The sequence below is a fragment of the Chiloscyllium plagiosum genome, unplaced genomic scaffold (genome assembly GCF_037043375.1).
Source record: "Chiloscyllium plagiosum isolate Xiang-an unplaced genomic scaffold, Cpla_swu_hap1 HiC_scaffold_5, whole genome shotgun sequence".
Classification (NCBI taxonomy): Eukaryota; Metazoa; Chordata; class Chondrichthyes; order Orectolobiformes; family Hemiscylliidae; genus Chiloscyllium; species Chiloscyllium plagiosum.
Window position 1 is genome coordinate 102,163,160 of NW_028270143.1, and position 18,242 is coordinate 102,181,401.

The 18,242-nt window shown below is 40.1% G+C and overlaps 1 protein-coding gene across 6 annotated transcripts in view; it reads right to left on the reverse strand.

Annotated features, from left to right (window-relative positions):
• pfkpb (phosphofructokinase, platelet b) overlaps positions 1–18,242 on the reverse strand; it is a 140,273-nt gene that overhangs the window by 117,554 nt on the left and 4,477 nt on the right. The window lies entirely within an intron of this gene.

An 18,242-nucleotide genomic window follows, 5' to 3' on the forward strand; every position in this document is an offset into this window, starting at 1 on the left:
CAGATTATTTATCGTCTTTACTGCACTTGATATATTGAGGATAACAAGATGACTGTAATAAAGTGTATCCAATTGAACAGAAGCACAGGAGTAAATCATTCTCATAGCTTTGATTTCTGCTAACAACTGTTACTCAAATTGAAGATTGGAAAATTGCAAATGCAATCCCATTACTTAATAATGGAGGGAGAGAAGAAAACGGGCTATGACAGACCTGTCAGTCTGATATCAGTAGAAGGGAAAATACTAGAGGCTTTTACAAGACAAGTGGTAGCTGGACACTTAGAAATTAATGGTCTTATTTATAGAATCAACATGGATTTATGAAAGAGAAATCACGTTTAGCAAATCTACTGAAGCTTTTTGAGGATGTTACTTGCAGAGTAGATACGGGGAAAATCAGTGAACGTGGTGTACTTGCATTTTTAGAAGGTTTTCAACAAAGCCTGTATTATCCATATTTGGCAATAAAGCCAATGAAAAGAAATTAAGTGCTTTAAGATTTAGACCATGCGGGATGGGAATGGTATATTAATATGGATTGAGGTTTAACTAATGGAAAGTAAACAGAGAATAGAAATTGATGGGTCTTGTTCTGATTGGCAGGCTGCAAGGATCATTGTTTGGACCCAGTAGTTTATAACGCATATCGGTGATTCGTATATGGGACCAAATATGATATTTCCAAACTTGCAGATGATACAACCCTGGTAGGAATGTGCTTTGTAAGGAGAATACAAAGAAGCTTCAACTTAATATTCTTAAAGGACTAGATATGATGGCTGCAGGAACATTGTTTTCGCTTGCTGGGAGATGTGGCAGTAAGAGACAGGAACTCAGAATAAGGGGGAGCCATTCAAACTGAGATTAGGAGGAACTTCATCTCTTAGAGGATAGTATTTCTTTGGAATTCTATATCCTGGCAGGCAGTGGAGGTTCAGTCACTAAATATTTACAAGACAGAAATTCTATACATTAATAACATCAAAGGATATGGAGATACTGCAGGAAAATGGCATTGAGATATGATCAGCCATGATGTTGAAAGGCTGTGCAGGCTTGAGGGGCTGCATAGTTTACTTCAACTCCCATGTTCTCACCATTTCAGGAAGACAGTCATATTCACTAGCTCATGAGATCATTGAGCTAACTCTCAGTTCAAGACAAATAATCCTGAAAATCTGACAACGTTTCCAACTCTTTCCAAATCTGAGAAAGCAAAAACTGGGAGAGATTCTGTATTGTCCAATTGTAGAATTCAGCATTCTAAATGAACTCGAAAATATATCATCTTTATGTTCAAATACTTCCATTACTAAATATTCACTAACCAGTGCCATAGTTAGGACGTCTGCAAGCAAGAATATCTTAGCTTAGTAAGCATGCAAGTAACAACATGCAATTTTTAATATTCATTTTCTAAATAACATTTAGAAAACTGAGATATCAAGTTATTTATTCACTTTGTTCTATATGAATCGTTCGTACAACAAAATGACACATTAAATTCCTTAATATTGTCAAGTTTATTTGTAGTGACAGAGCGTGCAATTCGGCAGTGAAAACTCATCCTTCCTGGGATTCTGCAGTCAAATTTAACTTAATTGTGACAAAACGTTCCCTGGCTAACAATAACTCAAGGATGGCATTTGTACTTCCGAACAAAGTACATCCATATTACACAGATCTTCATCTTTCTTCCACAACATTTATTGTCAGCTTAACATAGTTGCAGTAGTCTTGCCTCCAAGTCAAAAGATTAGAGTTTCTAAGAAACTGATCATGTAATTGAATGCAGTGAAAGAGACAGCACTGCATTATTGAAAAACTTTGAATGTGCTGTTAAACTAAGGCCCTGTTTGCACCTTCCATTGGCTCAGGTGGTGTGAAGGATCTCACAGCATGAAGTGAAAAACAGGAAGGAGTGAGAGAATTGAGTCAATTTCACTTTGGTTGTGGACAGGAAATTGGCAGTTCCGGGTTGGCTGTTGTTACACTACTAAACCAATTATTTTTTCAACGATTTTTATCTAAAATGCCAAAGTGAACACTACTCTCCTGATGAACTTGTCTTTAAATACCACACTGACTGGGTATCATTTTATTGCTGTATGAAAAAGACACCATCATGCATCGAAATTACTATAATGCCTGCATTTCAAAATAATTAATTTTATAATAAGTACATCTGTGAGAAATCACCCGGTATTGGAGATCAAGAAAACTTTTTATTAAACTAATTTTACTGTCTGTCATGCACTTTCATGCAGTTCATGTAATTATTAATCAAAAGAAATTCTACTCAGGTTTGCTATTCTAAAATTCAAATTTAATAGCAAGACTCAAATAAACATACAGAATTGAGGACAAAGTTGTGTAAAACACAAGTTTAGCCTCAGCTAGAGTCCAGTAGCATAGCAAGGATGAGAAGGCATTGGAGGGAGTACAGAAGACGTTTCCAAGAATGGTTCCAGTGATGCACGATTTTAGTTATGGGATAGATTCAACACACTGGGACTATTTTCCTTGAAGAAGAGAAGGCTAAGAGGACAATTGACAGAAATATTCAAATTGTGAGAAGTTTGTACAAAGTCAAAAAAGGAGAAAATGCTCTCACTTGTGAAAGAATTGAGAATGAGACAAGATAGCAAATACTTGAAGTAATTTGAAGTAATTACTTTGAAGTGATTAGAAAAAGAAACAAGAGTGATGTGATGAGAAGATTTCGCATATGAGTGACTGGGACTTGGAATGTGATGGAGGCAGATTCAGTCGAGACATTCAAGAGGGAATTAGGCTGTTATTTTAAAAGGAAGAATATGCAGGAGAAAGCAGGAGAATTGCACTAAGAAAGATGCTTATTTGAAGAGCTGATACAGACAAGGAGGGCTGAATGGCCTTCATCTGAACTGTGCTGGAAGAGCACAGCAATTCAGGCAGCATCCGAGGATCGATTTTGCCTGTCCTCGGATGCTGCCTGAATTGCTGTGCTCTTCCAGCACCACTGATCCAGAATCTGGTTTCCAGCATCTGCAGTCATTGTTTTTACTTCATCTGAACTGTAACAACTCTGTGATTTTGTAACATAACTACCTGCTTCCCTCATCCCCATTGCTCTGGCATGACTTATTTTTCCAGGACAATGAAGTGGCCTCTTCTTAGAATTTGTGAAATCCTTTTATATCCTGTCTCCCTCCACATATCTTTTAAATAAATGTAAAACTGAAGTCTGCTGTTCCTGTACAGAAGTAATTAGACTTGACAAGCATACAGAAGAAAGAAATTCCATGGCTGACAGACAATTTATCAACTGTAAAGTTTCTGTGACCATGGATAAGACAATTAAGTAGAGATAGTAGATGTCCTTCCCTGTTAATGGAATTGGTGAACAGCTTAGCAATTATAGCGTTTAAGTTGTTAAAAAAAACTCCAGCCTTTTCTTTATAGTTAGAATTTTAAAAACATTGTTATTGGGAAATTTGATCCAATTCTTTGGATTATTTGTCCAGTAACACAACGACGTTTTCTGTATTTTGACTTGTCTCGCATTCTGACTTGAGCACAAATAAGCTCTTTTATCAACACTATATATCTGTTCCACCCAAAAATAACCTCAGAGCCACATACTATTTTTATTATTATATATTTACACCAAGTAGGTTCTAATTTGTTCCAATTCAAATTAATCTTATTGTATGTCAGAGCAAATAAATTCTGAAGTGGTCAACCAATGACATAATCAAGTAAAGCTCTCATCTATCCAAGCCTTAGACTCAACTAGTTAATCTGTCATTAGAATTTACTGCCAAGCCAATGCTCAGGTCTAGGTTTCACATTCAGGACTGCCAGAATTTCACATTTCCAAAATAGAGTTAGAATACTCAGTGTAATGCCTCATATTTATCATTAATTCATCTGTTTTGCCTTAATTGCTTCAAAATTAAAGATAGCCAGTTGATAACATTGTTTTTCAATTTAAAACAAAGACTAAGCAGCAAACCTCTTACTCCAGTACATACACACAATGCACTCACAGCAGATAATTCTGTTCATGGTAGATACTAATCACAAACAACCAAAACTAATTTTTTTGTCAATGCACAAAATCATCAATGCATTTTTTATGGGAACTGTCCAGCAGTGCAATTTGATTCAGCAATATCAAAACAATAGTTACAGATTTAATTTCTGGTTAGGTCTGTGATAATTCATCAGTGTAATACAAACAGAACATATACATTCTGAGCACTTAGGAAACAGAATTTATTAAAATTCTTAAGTTTCCTGGTAAAAGGTAGGAGAATTATTTATTTGTTTTCCACTTACAGTATAGAAGCAAATAGATCAACGTATTATTCTTGCAACAGATATCTGGGAAGCATCCAGATAGGAGCTATTAAACTGTTTTACATTCTTTTCACACTCAATGGCAGGGAGGCCTGTGTTTATCTCCTTATGATTTAATGCATTACGTGGTAAATTTTTCTTCTGTTTGACACTTAATTTCAATCCTTTAATTTCCTCTTCAGAAGGCAACAACCCAAGATGGGATTCTATTCCAAGGGCACGGACTGGCTTCTTCGATAATATCCAAGATGACATTCACCTTATATAAATCTTGACGCTGAATGTTAAAAGTTCGCACACATGTCAGACATAAAAATGTGCAGCTAGAAGTCTAAAAACTAAAGATTACATACTCTCAAAACAATTTTGTTCGAGGAGCAAAGATCAATGTGAGGTATGCGGACAATTATAGAAGCGAGAGAAAAGACTTTCTGTTACCATTTATAGGACCTGAAAAGACCACAGGAAATGTGAAATAAAATTTCCAGGTATCACAGTTCAGAGCAATTCAGAAAGGTTTTATTTTAAACACTGCATGAACAAAATCATGCAGTGATTAAGAGGACTAAAAAGAAAAACACACACTGATAGAGTGCTCTCATGATCTCAGGAAATTCTGAAGTGTTTAATAGTCAAACTGGTACATTTGAAGTATAGTCATTGTTGTAATGTGGTGCTGGTGTTCTAAACATTTATTCTGGAAATTGAGATTACTGGATTGATTTACAGGAAAAGGGGCCTCAGCACCATAACTGGTGAAAATAATTTGCAAAGTTTCTGCGAAATCAACCACTAAATAACATATTCAGAAGTGTCTGTTTCACTATTTAAATCAGTTTGTCATTACAATACTTGACATTTAGATGCGTGTTTAATTCAATAATGACTCATAAGTAGTCATGAACAGTGCTTGGATGCTTTTAAAATTAGCTTTCAAAATGTATTTTCACCTTCATTCTTGAGGACCTACACAATGACCTGATATTACATCCTGTTCATACACACAGATTCTAATAGTGAATCACTGTTAATGACAGGAATAACTAAAGAATATTGCACAAATCTGCAATAATACAAGTATTTGACTCATTCAGAAATGTTGTACCTTTTAGTCAGAGGGTCTGAAATAAGTTAAGTCAAAGAAAATACTTACACACTGACTTGAAAGCAATCTTTGGCAGACTAAAAGCATTAAACATAGAAACATGAAAAATTGAAGCAGGAGTAGGCCTTTTGGCCTCTCCAGGTTGTTCCACCATTCAATATTATCATGGCTGATCATTCAATTTAGGACCCTGATCCCACTTTCTCCCTATAACCTATGATCCCTTTAGCCCTAAAAACTATATCTAACTCCTTCTTGAAAACATTCAACACTTTGGCCCCAACTGCTTTCTGTAGCAGAGAGTTCCACAGGCCCAATACTCTCTGGGTGAAGAAAGTTGCAAATTCTTTTAACCAATTGCAGTGACGAGCTCATGTTTCCTATGATTTATATAATCCAATCCAGCAACCCAACTTAAAGAATTCTGTCGTAGGCCTCTTAGTCTCCCCTCAAAAGACAACCCCACCATCCTAGAAATCAATCTGAAAATCTTTGTTGCACATCATCTATCACAGCATATACTTTCTTTGGTAAGAAGACCAAACTGTACACAATACTCCAGCTGTGGTCTCACCAAGGCTGTATATAATTGGACCTATTTACTTCTGCACTCAAATTTTAATAAAGGCAAACAAATTTGTCTTCCTAATTGCATCTTGCACTTGCATGCTACCTTTCAGTGACCTTCAAACAAGGACACTGAGGTCCCATTGGACATCAATACTTTCCAATCTCTCATTACATTATGCACTTATTCTTTTCCTACCAGGATAGATTATAGTTTTACACATTATATGGCTCAGTGGTTAACACTGCTGCCTTGCATCGCAAGGGATCCGGATGCGATTTCCTCAGGCAATTCTCGGTGTGGAGTTTGCACATTCTCCCTATGCCTATGTGGGTTTCCTCCGAATGTTCTGGTTTCCTCCTACAGTCCAAAGATGTGCAGGTTGGGTGAATTGGCCAAGCTAAGTTGCCCGTAGTGTTAGGTGCATTAGTCAGGGGTGAATGTAGGGGAATGGGTCTGGGTGGGTTGCTCTTCGGAGGGTCAGTGTGGACTTGTTGGGCCGAAGGGCCTGTTTCCACACTGTAGGAAATCTTATCTAATCTAATCAAAAATGCAAGGTTACAGGGACTGGGTGGATCTGAGTGGGGTGCTCTTCGGAGGGTTGCCGTGGACTCAATTGGTCAAAAGGCCTTCTTTTACACTACAGGGATTCTAGGATCCTATGTTCTTGCCCAGCTATGTCTAAATTCCCTTGAAGCCTTTTTGCGTCCTTCTCACAACTTAAAATGCACCAAATTTTGTGTCATCAGAAATCTCAGAAATATATTGTATTATCAATTATATTTATATTATTTTGGTCCAAACATCAAAACCATAGCTATAGGTTACAAACAGACCCAAGAACTGTCTCTTGCAATATGTCACATGCTACAGTCTGGTAATCTGAAAATTAATCTCTTCAATCTCATTCTTACTTTCTATCAGGAGCCAATTCTCAATCCATGCCAGTATTATAACACCGGGCCATATGCTCTAATTTTTGCTTACAACTCTTTTGTAGGCCAATTTCTTGAAACCTTCTGACAATTCAAATATTAGCAGCTACTAGTTTTCTATAATCTATTCTGCTGGTTACCTCCTCTAAAGCCTCCAGCAGGTTTGTGAAATATGATTTTCCTTTCATAAATGAAATATTAACTTGCCAAATCCTACCATTATTTTTAAGTATATCACACCCTTGTTAATAGATTCCACCATTTTCCTTTTCTATTAGGATAGTGACCTTGTCACACTTGGTTTCCCTCATGTAGAAACAATTCTAACCATATTAAAACTTCTGCTGCATGCAACTTTCCTTATCTGTGATGGTTTCATTAGAATAGTTTGCTTCAGCTGTTGGCAAATGAGTAGCTTGCAAACAGATGACAACTATGGGTCACATTTTTTCCATTCATTTGAACCCTCACCACTACTATATTTAGTTTGAGACTAACAAGAGTATTCTCTGTAAGTCAAGAGGTTAAATCAATACATAGTCTGGGACTCTGATTGTTGGTGACATGGAAAAGAATAGACCATGTATTGTATATGTCTTTGGCCAAGTAGAAATTTGAAGGGTTAGGAAAGGTATTGAATTAAAAAGGGTATATTACATTAAAAAGAATTATACAGGAAAAAGCAAGTGGCCTAAATTCAAATAATGCAACAACTTAATTTCATTAATTCTTTACCTCCTCATTCCCTTCATGCAGGTAGCAGAATCAATTGATTACATGGTTCCTAACAAAATGTAAATATATCATTGGTTCTCTATAGGACGGACACTTCTACGTGAGTGATCCATTGTTTTGTATCGATGCTTAAAATGGTAAGGATATAAATCAGAATAGTTTATCTCTTGCTTCACACATTTTATCTGAGTGAGGGGGTAGATAGATCAATGAAATTGTGCTGATGGACTGATGATTGCAGTGAGTGGTGAAGTGAGGGCACTCACCACTGATCAGAAAGTTAGTCTTGTTGAGAGATCTAACTATCTCTCTGGCTGAGAATTTCACCTCTATCACTGCCCTCAATGGAAGTGCTATCACAGAATGTTCTTTACTAGGTTACACTACATGTAGCTGGAGTAATATCACCAGGCTATTCAACAAACCAAGGATGTTAAAAGATTTTAAGAGACAGCCAGGCAGGACATAAAAAAGTACTGAAAATAAAAGTGCATAAAAATTTTGCATAAGCCAAATTAAAGACTGGGACAGCACAGAGGATGAAAGTAAAAGGTCAAATATACTGCAAAACTCTTTTAAAAAACATATTTTTAGTAATGTAATAATTCAATTATTCGACAACAGTCTGCAATTATAAAATTATGTTTTCAGTTCACTTTTTAATCACCAAATTTCATGAATCACAAAATGAGTAAAAGACTTGGTTACATTTGATTAAAATGTTATGCCATGCTCAAGCCATTTACTATCTTGATATGGAGTGAGAATCTTGAAATTCTTGCTTATTTCAGTGCTTAGTAGTTCTAGGAAGAAATGGGGCCCATACTCCAGCCCGAAGTTGCACAAAGCAGAATCATGACAGGCTGCAACCTCAAGAATATTGTGTTAACCTGCACAGAGCCATTTTTAAGAGGGCTAACAATGCCAGTATTAATGGAATATCATGTCATTGTTCTTTGTTTCTTCTCCAATATATTCCAAAAGCCTAATTGTGGAATTACACTACAGAAGAATAGAGATCCATAGCAAGTGAATGTGATTGTGAAAACTGTACAGCAAAGAATATGCAGCTATTTTTAAAGTGCATGAGAACAGGGAGAGTAAGTCCAAAGGGCTGCTCGGGGGATAAGAGGCCTGAGGGGCTTCTCAAACACAAACCACATTCCAACTTTCTCGCCCTATACAATTTGGACTAGTTGTTTATTTATTTTAAATAATTTGCACTATGTAAGCAGAAAAACTCATGAACGTGAGAAATTGCTATGCCCGATTCTCTAAGGGCTGACTGACCCCATGTTCAGCTAATGTGAACATGGAATATTTCTGCACTTTGGCTCGGTGGCACGGTGGCTCAGTAGTTAGAACATAGAACATAGAACATAGAACATAGAAAAATACAGCGCAGTACAGGCCCTTTGGCACTCGATGTTGCGCCGATCCAAGCCCACCTAACCTACACTAGCCCACTATCCTCCATATGCCTATCCAATGCCCATTTAAATGCCCATAAAGAGGAAGAGTCCACCACTGCTACTGGCAGGGCATTCCATGAACTCACGACTCACTGAGTGAAGAATCTACCCCTAACATCTGTCCTATACCTACCACCCCTTAATTTAAAGCTATGCCCCCTCGTAATAGCTGACTCCATACGTGGAAAAAGGTTCTCATGGTCAACCCTATCTAAACCCCTAATCATCTTGTACACCTCTATCAAGTTACCCCTAAACCTTCTTTTCTCCAATGAAAACAGCCCCAAGTGCCTCAGCCTTTCCTCATACGATCTTCCTACCATACCAGGCAACATCCTGGTAAACCTCCTCTGCACCCGTTCCAGTGCCTCCACATCCTTCCTGTAGTATGGCGACCAAAACTGCACACAATACTCCAGATGTGGCTGCACCAGAGTCTTATACAACTGCAACATGACCTCAGGGCTCCGGAACTCAATTCCTCGACCAATAAAAGCCAGTATGCCATATGCCTTCTTCACCACACTATTTATCTGGGTGGCAACTTTCAGAGATCTGTGTACATGGACACCAAGATCCCTCTGCTCATCCACACTACCAAGTATCCGACCATTAGCCCAGTACCCCATCTTTTTATTACTCTTACCAAAGTGAATCACCTCACACTTAGTTACATTGAACTCCATTTGCCACCTTTCTGCACAGCTCTGCAACTTATCTATATCCCGCTGTAACCTGCCACATCCTTCCTCACTGTCAACAACTCCACCGACTTTCGTATAATCCACAAACTTGCTCACCCAACCTTCTAGCCCCACCTCCAGGTCATTTATAAAAATGACAAACAGCAATGGTCCCAAAACAGATCCTTGCGGAACACCGCTAGTAACTGCACTCCAAGATGAACCTTTACCATCAACTATTACCCTCTGTCTTCTTCCAGCCAGCCAATTCCTAATCCAAACCTCCAACTCACCCTCAATGCCATACCTCCGTATTTTTTGCAGTAGCCTACCATGGGGAACCTTATCAAATGCCTTACTAAAATCCATATACACCACATCTACCGCTTTACCCTCGTCTACCTCCTTAGTCACCTTCTCAAAGAATTCAATAAGGTTTGTGAGGCACGACCTGCCCTTCACAAAACGATGCTGATTATCCTTAATCACATTATTCCTATCCAGATGTTCATAAATCCTATCCCTTACAATTCTCTCTAAGACTTTGCCCACAACAGAAGTGAGACTCACCGGCCTATAGTTACTAGGGTTATCCCTACTCCCTTCTTGAACAAGGGAACCACATTTGCTATCCTCCAGTCTTCTGGCACTATTCCTGTAGACAGCGAGGACATAAAAATCAAGGCCAATGGCTCTGCAATCTCCTCCCTTGCTTCCCAGAGAATCCTAGGATAAATGCCATCAGGCCCAGGGGACTTATCTATTTTCACCCTTTCCAAAATTTCCAACACCTCTTCCCTACATACCTCAAAGCCGTCCATTCTAATTAATTGACTCAATATTCACATCGGCAACAATGTCCTGTTCCTGAGTGAATACTGACGAAAAGTATTCATTCAGTGTCTCCCCAATCTCTTCAGCCTCCACACGCAACTTCCCACTACTATCCTTGACTGGACCTATTCCTACCCTAGTCATTCTCTTATTCCTGACATACCTATAGAAAGCCTTAGGGTTTTCCCTAATCCTACCAACTAAGGACTTTTCATGTCCCCTCCTTGCTGCTCTTAGTTCTCTCTTCAGATCCTTCCTGGCTACCTTATAACTCTCAATCGCCCCAATTGAACCTTCACGCCTTATCTTTACATAGGCCGCCCTCTTCCATTTAACAAGGGATACCAATTTCTTATTAAACCACAGCTCCCTCACACGACCCTTTCCTCCCTGCCTGACAGGTACATACTTATCAAGGACACTCAATAGTTGCTCCTTGAACAAGCTCCACATATCAATTGCGCCCTTGCCTTGAAGCGTACTTTTCCAAGCCACGCATCCTAAGTCGTGCCTCACCGCATCATAATTTCCCTGCCCCCAGCTATAACTCTTGCCCTGCAGTGCACACTTATCCCTCTCCATCACTAGAGTAAAAGTCACCGAATTGTGGTCACTGTCCCCAAAGTGCTCACCTACCCCCAATTCTAATACCTGGCCTGGTTCGTTACCCAGAACCAAATCCAGGATAGCCTCACCTCTTGTTGGCCTGTCAACATATTGTGTCAGGAAACCCTCCTGCACACATTGGACAAACACCGACCCATCTAACGAACTCGAGCTATAGCTTTCCCAGTCAATATCTGGAAAGTTAAAGTCCCCCATAACAACCACCCTGTTACTTTCACTCTTCTCCTGAATTATCCTCTCAATCCTTTCTTCTACATCTCTAGGACTATTAGGAGGCCTGTAGAAAACTCCTAACAGGGTGACCTTACCTTTCCTATTCCTAACCTCAGCCCAAACTACCTCAGATGGCGAGTCTTCATCCATCGTCCTTTCCATCGCTGTAATACTATCTTTGACAAGCAATGCTACACCTCCCCCTCTTTTACCCCCACCTCTGACCCTCCTAAAACATTTAAACCCTGGAACCTGCAACAGCCAATCCTGTCCCTGTTCTCCCCATGTCTCCGTAATAGCCACAACATCGAAATCCCAGGTACCATCCCACGCTGCAAGTTTACCTACCTTATTTCGTATACTTCTTGCATTGAAGTATACACACTTCAAGACACTTTCCTGTTTACAGGCACCCTCCTTTGAGATTGATGCCATGTTCCTAACCTCCCTACACTCCAGGTCCTGCACCCTAAAGCTACAGTCTCGGTTCCCATGCCCCTGCAGAGTTAGTTTAAACCCCCTCCCAAGAGCACTAACAAACCTCCCCCCAAGGATACTGGTGCCCCTCAGGTTCAGGTGTAGACCATCCTGTTTATAGAGGTCCCACCTTCCCCAGAAAGAACCCCAGTTATCCAGATACCGGAATCCCTCCCTCCTGCACCATTCCTGTAGCCACGCATTTAACTGTTCTCTCTCCCTATTCCCCAACTCTCTATCACATGGCATGGGTAACAAACCAGAGACAACAACTCTGTTTGTTCCAACTGAGCTTCCAGCCTAGCTCCCTGAAAGCCTGCCTAACATCCTCAGCCCTCCTCCTACCTATGTCATTGATGCCAATGTGGACCACGACTTCGGGCTGCTCCCCCTCCCCCTTAAGGACCCGGAAAACACGATCAGAGACATCACGTACCCTTGCACCTGGGAGGCAACATACCAAACGTGAGTCTCTCTCTCAGAACCGCCTATCTGTGCCCCGAACTATCGAGTCCCCAATAACTATTGCTCTGCTCTTCTCCACCCTTCCTTTCTGAGCAACGGGGACAGGCTCCGTGCCAGAGGCCTGAAACCCATTGCTTACCCCTGGTAAGTCGTCCCCCCACAAGTATCCAAAACGGTATACTTGTTCTTGAGGGGAACGGCCGCAGGGGGCCCCTGAACAGGCTGCTTCCTTCCAGTCCCCCTCACTGTCACCCATCTATCTGCCATCTTTGGAGTTACTACTTCCCTAAAGCTCCGATCTATGACCCCCTCTGCCTCCTGAATGATCCTAAGTTCATCCAACTCCAGCTCCAGTTCCCTAACACGGTCTTGGAGAGGAGCTGGAGTTGGGTGTGCTTCCTGCAAGTGTAATCAGCAGGGACGACCATGGCATCCCTCACCTCAAACATGTTGCAAGAGCAGTTAGCACTGCTGCCTCACAGCGCCAGGGACCCGGGTTCAATTCCCACCTCAGGCAACTATGTGGAGTTTACACATTCTCCCCGTGTCTGCGCGGGTTTCCTCCGGGTGCTCCGGTTTCCTCCCACAGTCATAAAGATGTGCAGTTTACGTGAATTGGCCATGCTAAATTGCCCCTAGTGTTAGGTGTAGGGGAATGGGTCTGGATGGGTTGCTCTTCGGAGGGTGTTGGTGTGGACTTGTTGGGCTGAAGGGCCTGTTTCCACACTGTAGGAAATCTAATAAAACAACTTGAATTTATATAGAGTTGTCAATGAAGCAAATGTCTCAAGCCACTTCACAGGAATGTTATTAGACAAAATTTGACAGTGGGCTAAATGAGTAGAGATTTGAAGAGATTTGTGAACATTTGATCAAGTAAGTTGATTCTGAGGATCATAGGAGAGGTAAAGAGGCAGAGAGATTAGCAAAAGAAAATCCGCATCTCAAAGGCTAAGAAGGTGAAGATATGCAAGCTAATGGAGGACAGATTGAATTCAGGTTTCTGAAGAGAAATGGAGATATCTCAAAAGATTTCAGAGTCACAGGAGATTGTGACAATTGCGAGATGCAAGGCATTGGAGGGATTTGAGCACCAGGATATAAATTTCAAAGTCAAACACTGATGAACCTGGAACAAATACAGGTCAGCAAGATCAAGGGCAATGGGGTGATGGAACTTGTTGTAGGCCAGGATAAAGGCAGTAGAGTTTTGGTTGAGCTCAAGATTACAGAGAGAGGGAGGTCTACTGACTAGCACTGGAATTGTTGCGTATTGAGGTAACAGAGATATGATGGAGACGTTGATTGGCAGATGAGCTGAGGCAATAGCAGACATAGGAATGGAACTTGCAGTGTGATAAACTATAGAGGATAGAAAACATTTTGTTTATCTTAAAAGAGGCAAATAGAAAATCATTCACTTTTCAAGAGTGAATGTACTTAGTACAGCCCAGTAATATTTAAATGCTTGTATCATTAACATTCTCAATGATCTCAAATAGCTTTCATTTGGAACTTAGTGGGAATATCAATGAACAGAAAAAAGCCTGCTAAGTATGACCAGTTAAGTAGAAAAAGAATAGATGCACTTAGGTGCTGCTATTGACCCCATTGACAACAAAAGTCAATGTCAAGCTGTTATCAACACATGTTTGTGCAAGGATGGAGGTTCAGCACATTTCATTGCAAGGCAAAATCGAAGAGAAATTCAACTTGCAGCTGGATTAAAAACCTAAGTGTTGTCACAATATAAGGCTAGGTAGGCTGGGACTTTCTTCACTGGAGGGTGGTGGGTTGAGTTGTGAACTTATGAAGGTTTATAAAGTCATGAATGATATACCTAGGGCTAATGGTAGGTGTATTTTCCCCAGGCTGGGAGAGTTCAAGACTAGGGGGCATATTTTTAAGGTGAGAGGAGATAGGTTTAAAAAAGACACGAGAAGTAAATGTTTTACAAAGTGGTTCACATGCGGAATGAACTTTCTGAGGACGCGGTGGATGCAGGCACCATTACAATCTTTAAAAAATACTTAGATAAGGACATGAATAGAAAAGGTTTGGAGCAGGCGGGACTGGTTTAGTTTGAGATTATTATTTGGTGTGTTTGGATTGAAGGGTGTGTTTCTGTGCCGTATGACCCGATGACTATATAACTGATCTTTTATTTCCCTTGGTTGATTTAATGACTGGGATTATCATGGACTGAAACAGTTTTGCAAAAAGCACCAAAATACTGACTTAATATGGCTACAGAATCATGGATGCTTACAGATTGGACAAGTTTTTTGGCAATTGCTGTTGTAACCCCCTTGTTCAACAAAGAATCAAGACAAAAATATGGAAAATTATAGGCCGATTAGCCTAACCTCGTTTGTAGGTAAAATTCTAGAATCCATCGTTAAGGATAAGATTTCTAAATTCTTGGAAGGGCAGGATCAGATTAGAACAAGTCAGCATGGATTTAGTAAGGGGGGTCAGCCTGACAAACCTGTTAGAATTCTTTGAAGAGGTAACAGGTAGGTTAGACAAGGGAAACCCGGTGGATGTAATTTACCTAGACTTCCAAAAGTCCTTTGATAAGATGCCTCACGGGAGGCTGCTGAGTAAGGTGAGGGCCCATGGTGTTTGAAGTGAGCTACTGGCATGGATTGACAATTAGCTGTCTGACAGAAGGCAAAGAGTTAGGATAAAAGGTTTTTTTTCAGAATGGCAGCTGGTGACCAGTGGTGTCCTGCAGGCTTCAGTTTTGGGGTCGCAGCTGTTCATTTTATATATTAATGATCTGGATGAAGAGACTGGGGGCATTCTGGCAAAGTTTGCCAATGATACGAAGTATGGTGGACAGGCAGGTTCTGAGGAGGTGGGGAGGCTGCAGAAAGATTTAGACAGTTTAGGAGAGTGGTCCAAGAAATGGCTGATGAAATTCAATGTGAGCAATTGCAAAGTCCTGCACTTTGGAAAAAAAGAATACAGGGACGAACTATTTTCTAAATGGTGAGAAAATTCCTAAAGCTAAAGTACAAAAAGATCTGGGAGTCCAGGATTCTCTAAAGGTTGACTTGCAAGTTGAGTCCATGGTTAAGAAAACAAATGTAATGTTGTCATTTCTCTCAAGAGAGTTGGAATGTAAAAGCAGCGATGTGCTACTGAGACTTTGTAAAGCACTATTATGCCCCATTTAAAATAGTGTGCAAAGTTTTGGGCCTCACATCTCAGGAAGGACATACTGGCATGGAGCGTGTCCAGCGGAGATTCACACGGATGATTCCTGGAATGGTTAGGCCTAACATACGATGAATGGCTGAGTATCCTGGGATTGTATTCATTAGAATTTAGAAGGTTGAGGGAGATCTAATAGAAACTTACAAGATAATGCATGGCTTAGAACGGGTGGACATTGGGAATTTGTTTCCGTCAGGCGGGGATACTAGGATCTGTGGGCACAGCCTTAGAATTAGAGGGGATCAATTTAAAACGGAAATGAGGAGATATTTCTTCAGCCAGAGAGTGGTGGGCCTGTGGAATTCGTTGCGACAGAGCGTAGTGGAGGCCGGATTGTTAAATGTCTTCAAGGCAGAGATTGATAAATTCTTAATCTTGCAAGGAATTAAGGGATACAGGGAGAGTCTGGGTAAGTGGCATTGAAATGCCTATCAGCCATGATTGAATAGCAGAGTGGACTCAATGGGCCAAATGGCCTTCCTTCCACTCCTATGTCTTATGGTCTTATTAAGAGTCTTGTGATGACCATGAAACTGTTGTCGATTGTTGGAAAAACCCATCTGGTTCACTAATGCCCTTTAGGAAAGAAAACTGCCATCCTTACCTGTTCAGGTCTACATGTGACCCCAGACCCATAGCAATGTGGTTGGCTCTTAACTGCCCTCATGGTAATTAGGGATGGGTAATAAATGCTGGCCTAACCAGTGATGTCCTCACGTTCCACGAATAAATTATAAATTCTCTTAATAAGTGTAACCTTATTGTGTGAATCTTTCTATTGGTCACTGCAAAAGTTATTTCCTTCCACAGGGGTTGCATCAATGGCAAGAAATCTGCTCAGCTGCTGATGGAGGAGGGATAGAAATCAGGTATCTGAGAAGAATTGGGATATAGAAACACAGCCTTAAAAAATCTGAGGGAGGAACAAATTACCGCAGATGCTGCAGTCTATACTGAGAACAACAAATGCTGGAGATCACAGCTGAAGCTCTGATGAAGAGCTATCTATGCTCAAAATATTAGCTTGCTCTCGCTCTATTGATGCTGTCTGACCCACTGTGATCTCCACCATTTGTTGTTTTCAGCTTAAAAAAACGTGAGCCAGGAAATTCGGAGAGAATTTAAGAAACATTTTTTCACTCGAATGGTGGAAAACCCCGCCACAAAAGGGATTAGATGCCAGTTCAACTAATATTTATGAACAATAAGGGATATGAAACCATGGTGGGTAAACTGAATGGCAGAACAGGCTGGAAACTGATCTACTCTTTGACCTACTCCTGTTCCTATGTTTTGTCTTGCACCTAAAGGATATGTAGTCAGCGACTGAAAAATCATGATCAGTCAATTTTAGCTTTCCCTTTAAACACCCCCCAACCTGCCTGATAGAATATACATTGCATCTGTGTGGCGCTGGAAAAGCACTGCAGATCAGGCAGCATTCAAGGAGCAGGACAGTCAATGTTTTGGGAAGAAGCCCTTCTTCAGGAATTCTGATTCCTGATGAAGGACTTATCCCTGAAATGTCAACTCTCCTGGATGCTGCCTGATCTGCTGTGTTTTTCCAGCTAGGTAAAAAAAAGAGCTGCAGATGAAGGAATATTCCTGATGAAGGGCTTTTGCCTGAAACGTCGATTTTCCTGCTTCTCGGATGCTGCCTGACCTGCTGTGATTTTCCAGCACCACTCTAATCTAGAATGTGTTTTTCCAGTACCACACATTTTGACTCTGATCTCCAGCATCTGCAGTCCTCACTCTATATATTTGGATCTGTTAATAACTGAGGAATCAGACACAAAAATAATCAAAAGGCTCTCTTAAGCTGTGAAACAGCCCAAACACGGCTTTATTTCACTTTAGTGCACATGAATGTTGGCACATTCAGTATATGCTCACCAGCTTAAAATGTGTCCAAATTTAGACAAGCATGCTGCACTTTCCTGTTATTGACACAGAAGTAGCTCTTCATCTGAGGCCTAAAAACAAATACATTTGGGTATGCAGACCAAAGCAATAACTTGCATTAATAACAATATGGATCTAAATATTTTCCTTTTTTTTTGCTGAAAGGAAGCAAATCTATAATTATGGACTTAAAAATTTGCATGCATATGGTGCTTTATCATAACAGCAATCTTTTTCAAAGGAATCAGGATTTCTGTTTTGTTGGTTAAACATGCTATTGTTTAGAGAACAATAGTACAAGAGTAAATATGCTTGACTTAAAAACTTCAGAAGTGCTTATAAAACAACCTCAAAATCAGGGTTTTAATTTAGATAAAATGCCAAAACTTTAATTTGTTCTCATCAGCACTGCTGTAACAGCAATATTTTACTTCTCGCATAGTCCTTAATAAACTAAAGTATACAGTGCAAAGACTCTGAACATGCTAACAATGTGGCTAAGCTCCAATTTCAAAAGTAAACAACCTACTGCACAGTATTGAATTTCCATTCTCAAAGCAACATGCTTTCGAGTGTCTCTTTGAGGGAATAGAATTCAGCAATAAATCATACCAATTGTTTTCAAATGTCTAAGCAATTAACAGTATCAAATTG